Source organism: Rana temporaria, chromosome 9, assembly GCF_905171775.1.
Source record: "Rana temporaria chromosome 9, aRanTem1.1, whole genome shotgun sequence".
In the NCBI taxonomy this organism is placed as follows: Eukaryota; Metazoa; Chordata; class Amphibia; order Anura; family Ranidae; genus Rana; species Rana temporaria.
Genome location: NC_053497.1, coordinates 142042070 through 142057950, shown reverse-complemented (window position 1 = coordinate 142057950; position 15881 = coordinate 142042070).

Here is a 15881-nt window from a genome sequence, read left to right as displayed (position 1 = left end):
AGCGACTTCGGGAACTGTTCATTCAGGACTTTCAAACCCGTCTCTGTTTAATCCCTCTGTCGCTGTGGCTCCTGCCGTTAAAATTTTCAAAGAGCTGGTCCTTAAAGACCTGTCTCAATTAAAAGAAAAACGACATTTCTCGCAGCCCCTGTCCAGCCAAGGCGTTCGTTCCTTGTGTGACAACAAGGATTTGATTATTCGTCCGGCTGACAAGGGCGGAGGGATAGTCGTCCTAGATAGGTCACAATACGAACAAGAAATGAATCGTATTCTTGGTGAACCTGGGACTTATCAAGAAATTCCCAGCAACCCAACTGCCACATATAAAAAACAGCTACAAGTTCTTGTCAACAAAGGATTTGATCTTAAGATTCTCAACAAAAAAGAGAAACAACCACCAGGCCGGCCTATCGTGAGTGGCATTGACTCTGTCACCTCACGTATAGGCCGGTACATAGATTTCTACCTCCAGCCCTTGGTCAAACGAACTCCATCATACTTTAAGGATACAGGCGACACCATCCGCCTTTTAGAAGGGTTGGAGATACAAGAAGGTTGCATCATGGTCACTGCTGATGTCGCCTCATTATATACCTGTATCCCTCATCATCTAGGTATACAAGCGGTAAAACATTTTTTAAACAGTGAGGAAACTTTTGCTTCATTTCAAAGTGACTACTTAATTGAACTTCTGGACTTCGCCACTAAACATAGCTATTTCTGGTTCGATCAACGCTACTTTCTACAACTCAGGGGAGTGGCGATGGGCGCCAAATTCGCACCAAGCGTTGCGAATCTTTTCATGGCCAAATGGGAGGAGGATGTCGTCTACGCCCAGACAGTCCTGTCGTTGGGCTTATGGGCTAGATATATAGACGACATCCTCCTCCTATGGAATGGCAGCCCAGAGTCCTTAGAGTCATTCTTTGACTCTCTAAACAGCAACGACAGAGGTATCACTTTAACATATGAGTTTAGTCCATCCAAGATTCATTTCTTGGATTTGGAGATAACTATAGTTGATAAGAAGTTTCATTTTCAAACATACTTCAAACCGACCGACCGTAATGGTTATATCCCCACGGGGAGTTGCCATCATCCATCTTGGCTCCGGTCGGTTCCTCGTAGTCAATTCCTCAGACTTCGTCGGAATTGCACAGATGATAACACCTATCTCTGCTCAAGCAGAGATCCTTAAAATAGGTTCCTTTGAGAAGGGGTACCTCTCCAGTGATGTAGACTTAGAACTACAAAGAGTCCTTTCATTAAGTAGGAATTCACTAATATCTGTCAAAACCAAGCGTCCCACAGACGAGGGTTTCAAATTTTCAATGTTGACCACTTACTCCCACTCAGTATAAACAAATTAAGAGTATTTTTTAATAAGCATTGGAATATACTCAGAGGAGATAGAGTTCTAGGTCCATTATTACCCGAACAGGCAAGAGTGGTTTTTAGAGGAGTACCCTCTTTACAGAGCAAAATTGCTCCTAACATAATTAACCCTCCAGTTAAGAGTTCCTTCTTCCATAATTTAGTGGGTTTTTTCCCTTGCAGGAAATGTAAGGTATGTCAACACAATGCTCTAACTACGAAAAAAAAATTGGAATTTCTCTTCTAATGTTACCAACAAGAAGTACAGTATTAAAGACCTTTTGTACATGTGCGACCAAGTACATTGTATATTTATTAACGTGTCCTTGTGGTAAACAATATGTCGGCCGGATCATTCGGACCTTTTCCATTAGAGTGAGTGAACACATTGCACTCATAATAGGTGGGGACACTAAACACCCAGTCCCCCGACATTATAGAGAATTCCACCAGAGAAACCCCAAGGGAACACAATTTGTTATCATAGACAAATACACCCCCCCATGGAGAGGTGGAGCCATGACTAGGGGTGTTTCACGCTTGGAGACTTTCTGGATATATGAACTCCAGACATATATCCGTTCGGAATGAATGTCGAATGGGACATAAATTCTTTTATCAATATGTCATAAGTGTTCTTCTTTTTATTTGTATATTGTTTTTTATATATTCTGGGTCTTTGGAAATTCAACATTTTGCGTTTAATGACCACATATGCGCTTAATGCTCTATTTTACCATTTGTTATTTTTATTAATATTGATGTTATGTAGGTCATTATAAGTGGCGATCTGGCTCACATCAAACATGAGGCAGTATTTTCACTATATGAGGGCGCATAGGTACATTGCATTTATGTCATTTTTGCGGTTTTTATCGCATTAGATTAGTCATTCTGTGACATTTGTGCGTTTTTTTTTTTTTTGACGCAATAGTTACAGTCCATTTTGAAACAACATATATGAGTCTTATATCATTTTTATATATTGTTTCTGATCCGGTGTTAGTGATAATAAATATCTTTCCGGTTCATAATCGACACTTTTATATCACCTGTTTTTAATTTTATTGATCGGTATTTCAAGCAGTGCCCATATAGATATTTGTAGTCACTTTTTTATTTCTTGCTGGTTCTGCAATTGTAATACACTCGTTTTTCTGCGGGCAGTTTCTCTGGCCAATTTTCACAGGGTCCATTATGAACAGGATATGTGTCACAACGCTCAATTGGGATTGGATAGTGTGTCTCCCCTGTATGGGAGCCCCTTTAGGCCAAACAAGCGCGGTCCCCCTCACAACGAGGGCTTGATCTTTCACGCAAGCGCGCCTTTGCTATTCAGTGACCATGCCCCTCCAGAGAGAGGCTTGGCCCGCACGCGCGCGCTCTCTAATCACAGAGCGTTCAAGATGGTATTACATCACAGCCTTCCAAGCGAGGCTTGGTTACCGCGTGAGCGAGGCTTGGTTGCCGCGCATGCGCGGTTACATACTATCGGCCGTGATCCTCAATAGAGTTTGTTATATCGGCCTTGTGCCATGGAAACGAGGCTTGGCTACTGCGCACGCGCACTTTTTAGTCACCGATCGCGACGTTTTATAATTTTTACAATAAATTCCACAATTACATTACATATTATATAGATTTTAATAATTAGGTCATTCTATTTTATTGCTGTCATTTTTTCATGTTTCCTTTCCTGACGATTTTACCACAACAGCCAGCATAGCTTATATCACACTAACTTCCGGTTTTTACTGACAAGTTTCATATAGAGGCTGGAGTGCAAGCTGCAGCGCCATCTTGGATAGGTGAATTGCTGCTTGTGATTGCTGATTGTTGAGGGTGAGTCAGATCTCCATTTGATTGGCTATTGATACATGGATTATATATAGTATTGGAGTGGGCTGCAGTGGAGGGTTACCCAGACGATGTGCTTTTGACCACGAAACGCGTCGGGAGGACTCCACTGTCGCCCCATTTTGCATGCAAGAATTTTTACTTCAGCCAATGTAAGTTTGCCAGCTGTTTAATAAACACGCAATTTTTTACCATACGGAGTTTACGCTATGTGCCACCTCTCTTTTCTTCCTCTTATGCCACCATTATTACACTGAACCAATTGGTTTTGGGAGTCCTACACAGTACAGTTTTCAGTCTGTCCCTGAGGACCTGTTCCATCCAAGGATACATCATCCAATTGGGTCTACACTTCCTGGCCAAGGATCGTTTTCTGACATCTGTCATACAAAGCCTTGATCGACCTCTTTTGGCATATGCCATCAGTGGTCAACAAGTTACGTAAGCCTGCACTTTTATCGGTGGTGGGACTGTATCGTTTTAGAAGTCACGCATCTTTTCATCTTATTCACTCACTTTGAATGACATGTGGAAAAAATGACTTCAATATTATCAATTATCCTGAACACTAAGTTTTGTCGGACTTTGCTTTTCACTCGATATCATATCAAGTATACTAGATCATTTATTTATTGGCACCTCTTTTTTCTCAAAGGGTTATACTTACCGTTCTATTTATGTTTCACATTTATTAATATCTGTGTAATTTTTTTATTACATAGACTATGGTATTTTGATATTTATTATATCATTATAAGCGCTACACTTATATATCTTTTTGTCACTTTGCTTTTTTGAATAAGCTATGTTAGCAGCTACCATTACCGCACTATTGGCAGCGCAGGGTATTCACTTTTCTTCAGTCTCCAAAGGGAGGGAATCATGCTCTGCTTCAGTATGTCACAGTACATGTTGGCATTCATGATTCACTCAATGAACTGTAGCTCCCCAGTGCTGACAGGCTGATCCCCCAAACTTGTACACTCACTACTTTAGATTGTAGCAAAGTGAAATTTCTTTAGCGTCACATGAAAAGATATAATACAATTATTACAAAAATGTGAGGGGTGTACTCACTTTTGTGAAATCCTGTGTATGTGTGTGTGTATATATATATATATATATAAATAATAAACACCTTTATTTGTCATAATGATCACACTGTTCTCAGCTACATAATGGGAGGTGGGGGTGGAAACTGCAGGGAGACATGTCAGCAGGAGGCAAGGAGAAAGTAGTAGACTCATCTTCCCAGTGAATGGCTGTTCAGGGATGGAGGAGGCTGAGGTTAGGGCAGGCTGTGCATTATCATGTTTACCATGGTCAGTTTGAAATAGGTAAAGCAATGGCTCCCATGCAACGTCCGATGTCCCCTTTGGGTTCTGCTGGAGGGTGCCCAATTGTGCACCGGTTCCTATTTCGGCTTTGTTATGGCATACCCCCTAAACTGCGTCCTCCTTCTGTTAGCCCGCTTATGCTTCACAGTCTGAATTATGGGATTCGATTCGGTACTCGGGCAAACTTATGTCTCCATTCCTGCCTCTACTTCCCTCCTGAATAATCCTATGTTCCCGCCTGGCTCAGAACAACCCCATGTTTTTTTCTTGGTGGCCTGCTCATGGGTTCTCATTGGTTCACCACTTTCTTCGCACCCGAGCCTTTCCCCTGTGGTCATCGATTCATGAGACCCATGATGCTCCGTCTACCGAATTTTTCCGCTATATTCAGTTGCGACACTGGATAACTCCCTTCGGCGCCTAGGCTCCTTCCTGTATCAAATCACTGCCTTTGAACGCATCTGTCAGCGTTGCCCGGGTGCTCGCGGCACCATTTCTGCGATTTATTCTTTACTTGCTTCCAGTAGCTCTTCTACTACCCTTTCTTATGTGCTTAAATGGGAGCGTGATCTATCCCCTATTGATCTTGCAGACTGGAGTAGGGCCTGTTCCAGCATAGCAAAATGCTCCTTCAACACTGCCACTTCGAGGCGGCCTATAAGGTCTTCTACGTTGGTACTGGGTCCCAGCTCGTATTGCCAAGTCGAACCCTGCGTGTACTGACGGGTGCTTTCGGGGTTGTGGTCAACGAGGGGATGAGCTGCATATATGGTGGTCCTGTCCCCGTTAGTTAGATTCTGGTCAAGGGTCTTTGGCTATTATCCTCCCTATTCCATGTCCCCTTCCGTAAGGACGCTAGACATGCATTACTCCATTGCCCAATTCCAGGCCTCTTCTCTCACCAACAGAAGTTAGCTACATACTTATTTATCGCTGCCAAGCGACAATAGCGAGGGCCTGGAAAAAACCTTCTGTTCCATTCCAGAGGTCAAGAATACCCTGTACGACTCTTATGATCCATGAAAAGATGTCTAGCGTCCTCCATGACCTCTCATGCTAAATTTCTCAAGGTATGGGCCCCGTGGTGGTCATATACATTCCCTAGTTTACACCTGTCTAGTCTGGGGCTCTAAATTTAACTTGTCCTTTTTTCCAGCCTGAGGGCTTCTTTCTTTCTCTCTGTGTTTCCGAGCTTTTGCTCGCCTGTTCTACCTTTTTCTTCCTTTCCTTTTTCCTCTATTGTGCAAGGGGTGTTTTTTTTTTTTTTTTTTGTTGCTGTTTTATTTTTTTATCTTTATTTTTCTTTTGTTTTGTTTTGTTTTTTTTGTTTTTTTGTTTTTTTTTTCTTTCTCCCCCGTTTGCGGATAACTCCGTTCCCTCTCCCTTTTATCTGCTTTGGCCCCTGGGACTCTTGGCTCAGGCATATCGCAACTGCCCCCCGGCCCCGGCTGGGGTGACGGTGGAACTTGTGATTAGTTCCTTTAATAGTAAGTTTTCTACTATGTGCTTTATGTATACCTTTGTTTTCTCGCATCCCCTGCGTGGAATTTGTCGATTTGTCTAAAATACTTTAATAAAAAATATTGTACCAGATATAGTAAAGCAATGGGACTGGCAGGATCACCAGAATATTTTGCACAAAGAATGAAATACAAAGAGAACAGGATACATTTTAACACAAGTACACGATACAACATCACATATCAGGAATGTGAAATGATGGGTTAACATATTCTTTTAGAATATTGTTTAATGTTTTTTATTGTAAATTTTTATGCAAAGTAACAGGTAAATTCAAGACCGTTTATGTTATTTAGAATATAGAAATGAACATGAGCTTGTTATTCTGAAAATGGAAACAAAATATGGGCCGGATTCACATACCTGAGTGCATCTTTATTCCGGCGTACGCATCTCATATGCGCTACGCCGACGTAACACAGAGAGGCAAGCACGGTATTCACAAGCACTTGCTCCCAACGTTGCGCCGGCGTAACGTAAATTCCTCGGCGTAAGCCGGCCTAATTCAAAGTAGGTGGATGTGGGCGTGAAACATTAAAAGGAACCGTGACCCCATGCAAATGAAGGCCGAACGAACGGCACATGCCCGTCCTGTAGACCCAGCTTCCCAGTGCGCATGCTCAGCATCTCGTGGAAAGCAACCCTAAGATCCGTTGAATCACTGAATGTAACCTACGCCCAGCCTATCACGTAGTACTACGCAAACAATGTAAAATACGACGGCTGTTCCGTGGCCCATACCTTTTGCATGGGAGGCGCCTCCTATATGTGGAATAACTTTATGCCAGACGTACGCCTTACCTAAACGGTGTATATTACTGCGACGGGCCGCAAGTACGTTCGTGAATCGGCGTATCTCAGTCATTTACATATTCAACGCGTAAATCAATGGGAGCGCCCCTTGCGGCCAGCGTAAATATGCGCCCACGATACGACGGCGTAGGAAACTTACGTCGGTCGTAGGAAGCCTATTTTCAGGCGTATCTAGTTCTATGGGCACGGCGCATAGATACGATGGCACACATTGACACTTACGCGGCGTATCTGTAGATAAGTCGGCGTAAGTGCTACGAGAATCCGGGCCTTGGTTTTTAAGGCCCCTTTCACACGAACGGACCGTCTGTCTGTTTTTCTTCCATCCGTCAACGGTCGACAATGCATTCATATGAGCAAACGGATGATGACTATCCGTTAACATCCATTTTTTTTAACGTACAAGGCTTTAATGGGTTGTTTTACAAGGTAAGGGTTCACATCCTGTAGTATTTAGTCTGGTCAAGCTTTGTCACTGGCCCTCACTGGTTACTCCTCTTCTTACTCAGATGGGTTCACAGAAGATAGGTTAACATGTTACTAAACCTAGGACCCTCTATCCACTATATCTGGTCTCCCACAGTACACATAACATGGAAATGCAATAGTTTTAGCAAATATAAACTGCTAAATACCTTTTCTCATCAGCAGTATATAGCAGTCTTGTGACTTCTATCAGTGTCTGGTTAAAGCTTGTATGAGGAGTCTTTATTCTCCCCTCATTGTCCTATGAGGCTACAGGACACATGACCCTATGTCTTGACAGTGTTAGTTGGCCTTGTGCTGATCACATGAACTCTCCCAAGAAAAAAAAACTCTCTAGCATCAATACACACCAAACTGAGCATGTGCAGCTTACCCCAAGGCTCTGTTCTATCAGAAGATGGATTGGGGACAGTGTAAAAGGTGAAGGATAATAGAAGACAGAATCAAACAGCCTTTTTACACACTGCGGAGGAACTCCACAGTGAGTATAACAAGCATGCCTTGCATATACAGACTGATGTTGTGGGTTTGGTAGCACTTTAAATAACACAGGGTGTCAATTAGCTCAGAAGGGAACAGGCGCTGGACTGCAGAGTAGTGGGTCTGGGCTGGACGGCGTTGGGTGAGAATTGCAGCAAAAGCTGCTGTTTTTTATTTTTACGTGTGCCTTGCAATTAATGTTTTAAAAATTGTAGTAAGCTGAAGTTGGCCTTGTGAACATCTGGTTTGTTCATGAAGCTGTATTTACCTTTTCTCCTTCTACCTCACTGCTCCCTTTAGCTAAGAGTACCTGGTACTTCTAGGTATGGGAAACACGTGCACTGAGTAACCAACCAAGCAGTGTGTAAACATTGACAAAATGTTTTTATTACGTTCCCCCTAATAAATGGAATGGCAGGGGAGCAAAGAAAAGCTGAGTATAAGCAGCAAATGTGGTGTCAGTCAACTGCACCTGTTGCTTTGACTTAGGTTCACAAAGTACAGTGAACTTTAGGTAAATTGAGTCTGAGTGAAGTCAGAACTTTTGATCTGCATAGGTTTTCTGACTTAGTCCTTGTGCACACTGGGTGTTTAGCCCCAGTGCCTGAGGCTCTGACATTTAACTGTGGGCGGAGGGCATAGGTTCACCATGCAGGCCTGTCAAACTGTGTAGCGCCTGTGTACTTATCAGTACAGGTGCCATGTTAAATTTAGTAGGATGAGAGACTCATTTGCTCTCATCTGTGTTTGATTTATCTAAATTCGGCTGTTGCCAGCCCTGAACTGTTCTCTGGGTCATTATGTTCTCCGGAGATGTCGTTTCATCTCTGGACAGTAGGTGACGCCAGAGGGGTCCAGGCGGAGCCGCTTGTCCCCAGCAGCCAATTAGAGGAGTTTTCCCTCGCGGAGCATGCTGGGGAGGGGTATTTCTGTGGCGGAGGCCATTGCTCCGAGTTCTTTGCGGGTTCCTGGTTCCAGGGTGTGCGCACATCACGGGCCCCGGCGATATGGCCTACCAGGCTACGTGGAGTTCCTGACTCTGGGCCCTCATGGCCCGGAGCATCTGATGCTGTACAGGGGCCCCAATGACTTACGAAGTCCCCCATCTCTATTGAGAAGATCCCAAGCGAGTTGTGCTGTTCGGTGGGGAGTCGGTCTGAGGTGAACCCGGAGGCAGGTGATCCAACAGGGCTTGAACGAACCATCAGGGATCTGGGTACCGGACACTGACAGGTTGTATGCGCAAACTGTCAGTCAGTGACCCCAAGTGATACACTGGGAGGATTCGCTCTATTATCCAAACTTTCAAGCACTAGGCCTGTGGCAGAGGTCTCATCCTAAAATCTTAGTTCTATTAGAGCCAAGTCTGTGGCAGAGAATTGTTCCTTCCCAGAAGTTCTAAGTGACGCTCTGGCTGCCAGGCCTGTGGCAGAGGTCTGTCCAGGGGCACTTTGCCCACTCCGGCTAGAGTGGCGACGTGACAATTATAATTATTGAAGGCAGGACTGCTTCCCTATCCATAACCTGGGTCTGCAAAGTTTATTCTTCTTTCACCATCCTATGCTGTCTACCTCAAGTTGACTGTTGGTCGTGTTGGACCAGAAATAAAGCATTGAAAAACATCAACCAACTGTCTGGACATTCACATAAAGCATTGAAAAACATCAACCAACTGTCTGGACAGTCACTGCTCTCACAACCATCACCACCCCTAGACACATCACAGAGGTAACTCAAATACGCCAATCCCAAATCTAACCAGCGGCTCCTCCGGGGGTATCGCTACACGTGGAGGCTCGTCTGGGATTTCGGCTGTTACCTCTGGCAACAAAACCGTGAGTTACTTTATTACCGAGAGCAAGGAGTGTCGTGTATTGAACTGTGTGGCACGGAGAGAGTAAATCTCGATAGCCAAAGCCTGGGCACATGTGCAGCGGAGTGCGTGCCTGCAACGTGTCCAGACAAGTTCTTCAAGTGGGAGGAGTCACCCACCCCTGTGTGAGACGTAGAGAAAAGTTTTGCGCCAAACCAGCAGACCAACGCCCTGCTTGCGAGAGAGAGAGACCACGTGTACGATGTCTGCTCCCTCGCTGCCGTTTGTCGCCTCCCAGCGATTGAGGCCCCCCTATGTCCACACTGGTGGTCTCCACCATGTCTGCTGTTTTTTTTCCGATCAGAATACCCCTTACAGATACGGGTCCTGGATGTCCACGGAAGGAAAATTTGTCGTCCTCTCCAGCGGAGGATCCGAGACCCTGGGACTGTCCTGCCCTCGGTGTACGGAGCTGGCCGTACGATTAATGCCTTTTGCTCGATGCCAAAGATGTCGGGCCTACCTCTTCATGATAAAGCCACCCGCTGAAGCTCCCCGGGAGTACTGGGTTAATTGGATCTCTGGGACTGTTACCGCCGTGGAGGAAGCCACATGGCCAGAACCCTCTCCATCGGTGGAGCTCGTGGAGCCGGAGGCTGTTGACCCGGAGGTCGTGACCGTCTCATCCACCCTGACTCTGCTAACCACTGCCTCACCATCTCGCTCCTTGGAGGTAAGCGAACTGGGCGAGACGGACCAAAGAGACTCTGTCTTGTGTGACAAGTGCACAGGCCGAAGCCGTACCGGAGAACACCACAACCACAGCGGTCTCCGTGTGGCGTGCTACCATTGGAGAGGGCCCTGCACAGGCCTCCCGCGGCTGTGGTCGAGGCCCACCTGCCCGTCGTTCCTTACCAGATTGGCCAAGAGACCCATCAGCCAAGGCCTGTGGCTACCCACCTGCGGAGAAGTTACACTCCTCAGAACTGGATTCTTTCTCAGACGATGATACTATTGATCACCTTTTCGAACCAGAGTTCGCGGAATCGCAGGGATTCGGAGGATTTCGAGCCCCCCGCACGAGGCGGAAGAAACTCTCCGGTTGGAGCGCACCACGTGGATCGGGCGCATCGAATTTAAACACCCCGCAGCTTACCTGGGGAGAGGTTGAGTCCGTTTCTGTTCTTACTCTCACCGCTCCCCTGCCCCCTGCAGTGCCCACTCTCAGACGGGCACCGGACACTATTGTACTGCTGGGACGCGGAGACCCGCGAATGCTGCCCAATTTGGTTTGATTGCAGCATGTGGTGGTACAGAAGGTTGCTGCTGAATACGGATGGGAATACCCGTACGTGCCACCCCCTCTCCTTTACCAGATTGACCAGTAGAGAGAGGGATGGTGCCGTGATGCTGTATGAGGGCGCTTAAATGTCCCGAAGAAAGAGCGTGAGGTGAACCTTCGTCCCAGTCCCAAGTCTTTTGCAGACTCTAACAGGTTGTCTTCTAAGATTGCGCTATATTTGGCTCCCTCTTCTTCCCATCATCTCTGATCAGCTTACCTGTCCCTGCTGAAGAAAAGAATTCCCACAACATGATACTGCCACCACCATGTTTCACTGTGGGGTTGGTGTGTTCAGGGTGAGGTGCAGTGTTAAATTTCTGCTATTTATAGCGTTTTTCTTTTAGGCCAAAAGGTTAGCAGAGCACCTTCTTCCAAATGTTTGCTGTGTCCCCCACATGACTTCTTGCTAACTTCAAACTTCTTACATGATTAATGCTCTCCTTGCCCAGCCTGTCAGGTTAAATGGACAGCCATGTCTTGGTAGGTTTGCAGTTATGCCATACTTTTTCCATTTTCAAATGATGGATTGAACATTGCTCTGTGAGATGTTCAAAGCTTGGGATATTATTTTATAACCTAACCCTGCTTTAAACTTCTCCACAACTTTATCCCTGACCGGTCTGGTGTGTTCATTGGCCTTCACGATGATGTATGTTCACTAAGGTTCTCTAACAAACCTCTGAGGGATTCACAGAACAGCTGTATTTATACTGTAATTAAATTACACACAGGTGGACTCTATTTACTAACTAGGTAACCTCTGAAATTTCTTCCACAAGATTTTAGTTAGGGATATCCGAGTAAAGGGGGCTGAATACAAATGCACACCACACATTTCAGATATTTATTTGTAAAAAAAAAATGAAAAACATTTATCATTTCCCTTCCACTTTACAATTATGTGCCACTTTGTGTTGGTCTAGCACACAAAATCCCAATAAAATACATTTATGTTTTTGGTTGTAACATGACAAAATGTGGAAAATGTCAAGTTTTTGGTTGTAACAATTTCAATTTCAAGGGGTATGAATACTTTTTCAAGGCACTGTACAGTGACAGTGCATAGTTTTAGCACTGCTCACTGTATTGGTGTCACTGGTTCCCACAAAGTGTCAGACTGTGTTGCCTCTCTAGGATAGGCTGGGACTGTATCAATATTCATGCTTCCATCTGCATAGCTCCACACCCATCATGTAGAAACTTCTCAAGTTACCTGAATACAGAAGGTAGCTATTCAGCAGACTGACAGCAGTAGAGCACACATATCAAGCCTAACTTAACAATCCCAGCTCACTGGGTACAGTGAGTCAAACCATGCTTTTACCTTACCCAGAATTATAACCACACTGCCTACAGTTTGGCAACTACATTTACCTATCAGTTATGCAATAACCCTTATCTAACGTTCCTAGCACCTACCAAGGACATAGTTGCCAACATTTGAAAAAAAATTCCAGGGACACTTTGCAGCACAGCTATTAATTAATTACCACACTCACTTCCCCGAAGCTCCACCCACTCCGCAGTATGTACAGAAGAGGAGGAGTGCAGAGAGTATGATGGGGGCAGTGTGTACAGGAGAGGAGGAGGAGTGCAGAGGGTATGATGGGGGCAGTGTGTACAGGAGAGGAGGAGGAGTGCAGAGGGTATGATGGGGGCAGTGTGTACAGGAGAGGAGGAGGAGTGCAGAGGTATGATGGGGGCAGTGTGTACAGGAGAGGAGGAGGAGTGCAGAGGGTATGATGGGGGCAGTGTGTACAGGAGAGGAGGAGGAGTGCAGAGGGTATGATGGGGGCAGTGTGTACAGGAGAGGAGGAGGAGTGCAGAGGGTATGATGGGGGCAGTGTGTACAGGAGAGGAGGAGGAGTGCAGAGGGTATGATGGGGGCAGTGTGTACAGGAGAGGAGGAGGAGTGCAGAGGGTATGATGGGGCAGTGTGGAACAGGAGAGGAGGAGGAGTGCAGAGGGTATGATGGGGGCAGTGTGTACAGGAGAGGAGGAGGAGTGCAGAGGGTATGATGGGGGGCAGTGTGTACAGGAGAGGCGGAGGAGTGCAGAGGGTATGCTGGGGCAGTATGTACAGGAGAGGAGGAGTGCAGAGGGTATGCTGGGCAGTATGTACAGGAGAGGAGGAGTGCAGAGGGTATGCTGGGGCAGTATGTACAGGAGAGGAGGAGTGCAGAGGGTATGCTGGGGCAGTATGTACAGGAGAGGAGGAGGAGTGCAGAGGGTATGCTGGGGCAGTATGTACAGGAGAGGAGGAGGAGTGCAGAGGGTATGCTGGGGCAGTATGTACAGGAGAGGAGGAGTGCAGAGGGTATGCTGGGGCAGTATGTACAGGAGAGGAGGAGGAGTGCAGAGGGTATGCTGGGGCAGTATGTACAGGAGAGGAGGAGGAGTGCAGAGGGTATGCTGGGGCAGTATGTACAGGAGAGGAGGAGGAGTGCAGAGGGTATGCTGGGGCAGTATGTACAGGAGAGGAGGAGTGCAGAGGGTATGATGGGCACAGTTAGTACGGGAGAGGAGTTTGGAGGGTATGGCGGTGGCATAATGGGGAGGGATTTCTTGTGGTGTCTATGGGGTAATCAGGAAGTGATGTTGGGAAGATAAGGGAAGGTAAGTGACCATGGAATGATGTCCCTCAGCGGGGGGGGGGGGGGTATTTCGCTCGGAGTGATGTCTGTATGATGTGATCTGGGGGTGATGCAAGCTGGGGGCAGTATGTACAGGAGAGGGGGACTGAGAAGTGGTCAGATAGCGATGTATATAATAAAAAAAAACTCATCCACTAAAAACATTTAAAACAATGAATCATACAACAGTACTAGATGTAAGTACAGATCTATGTAATCCAGTTTATAGCACTCTGCATCCAATCCAATTGCTCAGACTAGATAATGTGGGGTCATTTATAGCCATTCATGTAACCTGTGTGTAAGTGGTGAGTTCACACTTCTGATTGCACATACATGTACAATCAGAGGTGTGAACTCACCACATATATATACAGGTTACATGAATGGCTAGAAATGACCCCACATTATCTAGTCTGAGCAATTGGATTGGATGATGTTTGCACAGAGTGTTCCTGCTTAGAAGTGATCTGTCAAAATGTGTTTGGGCTGCAGACCTCAGCCCCCTCCCCCTCACTATCTCCTTTGATCCTTCTCCTAAGAAAAAATCTCCTTGAAAGTGTGCACTACTACTACTATCCACCCTAGGAAACTTCCCACAGAAAAGTTCAGCTCACTCACCTCCTCCCTTCCTCTGGCCAGCCGACAGGAGCTACAGTGAGCTCCGCCTCCAAGGTCTCACAGCACACCGCGCTGCTGATTGGAGGGGGAGGCTGAGTCAGAGATAACAAGGACCCCGCACAGTACGAGACTGGAAGGAGGGAGGGAGGGAACAGAAAGGAGCTTTGCATCCCAAACACACACCGCAGGCTCAGGTCCCTGCTGAGACCCAGAAGCCGCACCTGCCTTCCCCAATAGCCGGGACAAGTCCCGGCAGGCTAAATTAGCTGGGACTAGGTCCCAAATAACGGGACTGTCCCTTTAAAAACGGGACAGTTGGCAAGTATGCAAGGAGGGTGCTACATCTGAATGGGCAGCAGTGCCCACTGAACGTGAGAGGTGATATAATACTGTTGCAACCGCAAAGCATCACCCACCCAGCCTGTTTACACCCCAGGCAGCTGGTCCTCAACCAGTGGTTCAACATGGTTTTACTGCCCCCCCAACCGCTAGTGTAAACAAGCCCCGACTTTCAGTGAGGAAAGCAGCCCAGAAAAATGCCCTGGTCCCAGAGTCTATAGTTCTACCCAGAAGCACTATAAAAGAAACGGCTTCAAGGGATTGTATTATGAATTTTGTATGGTTGCTAGTTTTCCTGGATAGTCTTAGCAGTTTAATGACTGACCTTACCTGTTGCGAGGCCCTTTTTATAAACTAAGGAGCTTGGCAATGTCATTTGTAGAAACAAATATCTATTCAACATTCTATTGTATTTCTTTGCTCAGTCATTCTGGCAATACTGCAGAACCTGTACAATGCCAAGTTATAACACAAGAAAAAACGGAAATCATGTAATAACTTTGCAAATGCTGTTTCAGGCTGATTTAATTCAAGATTTTATGATTCACATTCTCAGAATCACTGTCTGTTTCATTCATCAAGCAGCCCACCAAAGGGCTCATTATCCTGAAATGTCAGATATAATGTGTAGTGCAGCAATGTTTTACGGGTACGGCTCAATAGCGCTTGTAATGTTTTACCTTTATTTTGTATTTTAGGTCTGAAAGAAAACAACAGCATGTCAGTTAAAATTAAGCTGTAGATTTTAAAGCTTCATAAAAAGCACTCTCGACCCAGCAATCCAGTTTTGGGGCTTAATTTTTTTCAAGGGTTTTGTTCATTTTTTCCTTTTTTTTTTTCTGGAAAAAGCAGAGAAAACATAGGGCCAGATCCACAAAGAAGTTACGTCGGCGTATCTATTGATACGCTGCGTAACTTCTAGGATGCTTCGGCGTATCTTTGTTTTGTATCCACAAAACAAGATACGCCTGAAGCTGGGCTAGATCCGACTGACGTACGTCTTAGTACGCCATCGGATCTAAGGTGCATATTTACGCTGGCCGCTAGGTGGCGCTTCCGTTGAGTATGCAAATTAGCTAGATACGCCAATCCACAAACGTACGTCCACCCGGCGCATTTTTTAACGTCATTTATGTAAGGCTTTTTTCGACGTAACGTTACCCCTGCTCTATGAGGCGTACGCAATGTTAAGTATGGACGTCGGGCCAGCGTTGAATTTTCCGTTATGTACGTCGTTTGCGTAAAACGTTCGTGAATAGGGCTTT